A 4,335-nucleotide genomic window follows, 5' to 3' on the forward strand; every position below is an offset into this window, starting at 1 on the left:
TAACTGCTTTGTCTATGCAGGATTTTCATCTTCTGTGTCTGAGTGAATCAGCAAATTAAGAGTTTGCTAAATTCTGGAGTAAATCGAGACCCAGGTGGAATTTCTCCCAACAAGTGTCTCGTACGGCATTTGGCTTTCGTGTCAGTAACCATACATATATATATGCTGTCAAACCACTGGATTTTGCCATTTTTAATAAAATAGTTTTAACTGCTATTTTAGTTGGCTAGACTTGGCAAATTGATCCAACCAAGAAATACTGTTTCAAATCAAATCAGTGAACTTTATTTCTAAACTTTGGTCAGCAATTACTGGTTATAGTTAAGTCTGGTTCAAGAAAAGTAAAACCAATCTTACCTTGTAATTATGTTTTGCTACAAAACTCAGTTCTGATCATGCTGGAACACACAGCCAGCAAAGTGACGTTGTACCACTTTTAGTAATAAATTCAAAACTACACCACATTAATGAGGGTATGATTTTTAGCTGTTTTATTGCCGTGGACAAGATTCCAGAAGAAACTGTCTGGTATTTCATTTTTTTTAATACTTCTCCAATTTTCTTTGTGTGATCATACTTTGGGACAAGTCATTTTGCCTCGAGTATTTTAAAAAAAGGAAATTTTTTGGGGGAGGGGGAACATATAATAGATTGTATCATTTAAAAACAAAATGACAAGAACTTACAATCTTCACTGTAACCACAACCAAAAGCTTACTGAAGCTACAAATTTTAAAAAATCACTGTTTTATTCACATTTGGGTAAAAGAAGTGTGTGCCACAGACTTCAAGACTAAGGCAAACAATATTAAATCAGCCCAAAATGTGTTGTCCTTGGCTTAGATGTCTTTTCCAATTAATTATTGCAGATTATTTACCACATTTTGATTGTTAAGCATTTCTGGTTGACTTCATTGTGAGTTTTTTTAACACTGAGTGAATTGTGGTCAGATTGTGGTTAACATGCTGAATAATGAGTTGCCTGAGAAATGTGACACCTTCTTTAATCTCCTCAAATTCAGCTGAAGGTCGACTATGTTTTTAAAAGGGAGAAGCTTGCCTTCGTAGAGATGCTTTATTCTTGGGCAAAGGGGACTGTTCCACATTTCCTCCCTTCCCTGCTCCAGAACACAGCGGCTAAGCAGCATTACACAGAATAAATAGGAAATAAATAGTGGTGTATTTTGAGAGTTCTGCAATCTAATCTGCCATTCAGGGGGTTAATGGGTCATTAGACCTTGTGGAAAAACCCAATAATAACACTTCACTGGTATTATGTACCGTATCTCTAGTTACTGTATATGGTTAAAAAGATTTGATTCATTTGGTCTTTTACACACCCTTCAGAAATTTCATTTTATTTCACTCCCATAACTAAAGGTATAGCTGCCTTTATTCTGCTTTATTTCATTTAATAGTCAAAGTTGCCATGGATGTATTCTTTTATAGTCTTTGAGTTTTATCCATTCCCCAGTTGGATAAGATTACTGGCTAACCAACACGTGCACAGTGTGCTACAGGCAACAGTCACATCCTGTACAGGTCAGAGGTTCTGAACAGAATGCTTCTCACCAGGAATCATCTGTGAGGAGAACCATTGTCCAAATATGTTTTCAATCCCAATATCCTAGCAACTAAGAACACATAAAATTAAAAGGTTTGTTTATGCCTGACAGGCGAATAAAACTTTATTTAATACCTGCTGGCTGTGCCATTCGCCACATTATGATGTCCATGTGGAATTTACAACTGTGCAAACTTTCTTAGTTTAAAGCTCCTGTTTGTGTTGGATTATATTCATTCTTGGTGTATTTACGTCATTTTCTGCTGTTTTGTGACCTTGGATTAATAGGTATCTTCTCCATCTATGGCATTGTGCACCTGTCACTGTCCTTGACAATGAAGCGGTGAAATATGCCACTAAATACATCATGATAATCTATAGTCAACCTCTGTACACTAGATTTCTAAACTGGAGAAGACTGTCCAGTCGTGAAAGCCACAAGATCATCTCTTAGGTTGGACAGGCTCTATGGTCTATTCTCTGGAACAGCTGGACTCGATGTGATCATGATTAATGAAAATCCTAGTATATGAATGGGATGCTTAATCATATTGTAATTTGTGTAAATTACAATATAATTAGACATCCATTCATATACTAGGGTCCAAACCTTGGCATGAATTTCTATGCTTAAACTGTTGACACAAACTTACATCTGATAAAGATGGGAATACACTGCCTCACAGACAGTGAGGAATAAAATGGTATTGAACTGACCACCATTATGAGACCAAGATGTACTGTTACATGGTGGTTTCCTGTTGGATGTGATTTATGTATAGATGAACCTGGTGAGCAATTGGGAGTGAGTTAAAATGTTTGGTTTGTGACTGTTGTATTCCAATGGAAACATGCCATGTGCCAGTTTACCATGGTGATTTTGTGTTTTTTGACTTTAGAAATATTTCAATCCATTTTGAAGGGCTTTTGGGGGGAGCCCAGTGAATTGTTGTCTGATTTTGCTTAGTAATGTGGTCGCAGTCAAGATCTGTTCCTAATTTCAGGTCATCTCAGTATTGATCATATTAGCACCATGATCCTAAAGGCTGATCTGGGTTAGTGTGAGAATCTTTATTAGGATAAAAAGTGCAACTGTGGAGGTAGAGTGCACAAATTGGCAGGAAGACTCTGCTGACACAGGGAGCAAGAGTGTGCTGGAGAAAAATAAATATTCTACAGGTCTTGGGCAGGGGATTGATGGAATTAAGAGGAGAGACTAGATTGATGCTTAGGTGTAAGACTGTGGCAACTGAGAATGTTGTCCTCTGTTGAGTGACACTTTGCTGGATGGGAAGTCAGACTCACTAGATTGGAGATTGAGTTGGGAGAGAGACTCTATCGAGCTGGAGTGGGGAGAAAAGATTTTCATTAGGTGTCTGAAATTATATATGGTGGCCTGTGTACGAGAATGTTGTGGCAGTTCACTACCTCACCCCTCACGCTGCTAAAACCCTGGTCCACGCCTTTGTCACCTCAAGGCTGGACTATGGGAACTCTCTCCTCGCCGGCCTTCCCGCCACCTCCCTCCACAAGCTGCAGGTCATTCAGAACTCTGCAGCTCGTGTACTGTCCCGCACCAGGCTTCGCGACCACATCACTCCCACCCTCGCTCGCCTCCACTGGCTCCCCATCCCCCAGAGGATTGATTTCAAGATCCTCATCCTCACCTATAAGGCCATCCACGGCCTTGCTCCCTCCTACCTCTCTGACCTACTATCCCCCTACCTACCTGCCCGTACCCTCCGTTCCTCCGACTCCGGTCTGCTCCACGTCCCCCGCCCCAATCGCCCTACCATCGGTGGTCGGGCCTTCAGCCTCTCAGCCCCCAGGCTCTGGAACTCCATCCCCCAGTGCCTTCGCCTTGCTTCCTCCCTCTCCTCCTTCAAGGCCAGTCTCAAAACCTTTCTCTTTGACAGAGCCTTCAGCTCCCCTCTCGACTCTCTTCCCCCTCCTCGCTCCCTCCCTTCCCTCCCCTCACCCTGACCATTTCCCCAATGCTCGGGTCCTGACCCAACTGTGCAGCGCCTTGGGACGTCCTCCTGACGTGAAAGGCGCTTTATAAATAGAATCTTGTTGTTGTTGTTGTTTTAATGGATTTATTTACTAATGGACTTTTGCTACTATTCAATGCTTATTGTGCAAGTATACACATAAGATGTATCCTGTGAATAGTATCACATGGTAGAAAGATCCTAAAATAATACACTTGAGCTTCCATTATGCTTAGATGTTTCTATGATATCTTCCAATTATGCTTCTGTAATTTGGATTTAAATATCTTACGATCGTATATTTTCGAGTGTGTATACAACAATTTGGCATAATGTTATTATTTTGGCAATATGTTCATTGTAAAACTGTGTATGCTTCAGACAAATCTTTCAGTGTGACAATGTGAAACATTTTTGTACTAAATTCGGTTGCCTCTGAAGTGCACAAAGTACAGTCAATCATATGGCTTCAGTTATATTTCTGTTAACTCTCAGATTTCCTGTATAATAATACAGGAAAATTATCTGACAAAACTGCAGGGCAGAGGAACTATATGACCAGCTACAGTACATTCAATGTATGTAGATCACTTTGACACTCAAAACATGGAATGTTTATTCACCCTCAGGTGCATGCACAACAGAGATTGTAGATTTAGACTTAGCGTAGATAGCTCTGGTTGAGGAGCTAGCACCAGCACAGGCAGGAAGGGCTAATTGGCCTCCTTCTGTGCTATGATTCATGACTTAATAAAAAGTAACCTGAAAAATTACTGATAT

This window comes from Callorhinchus milii, unplaced genomic scaffold, assembly GCF_018977255.1.
Source record: "Callorhinchus milii isolate IMCB2004 unplaced genomic scaffold, IMCB_Cmil_1.0 Scaffold1, whole genome shotgun sequence".
Taxonomy (NCBI): domain Eukaryota; kingdom Metazoa; phylum Chordata; class Chondrichthyes; order Chimaeriformes; family Callorhinchidae; genus Callorhinchus; species Callorhinchus milii.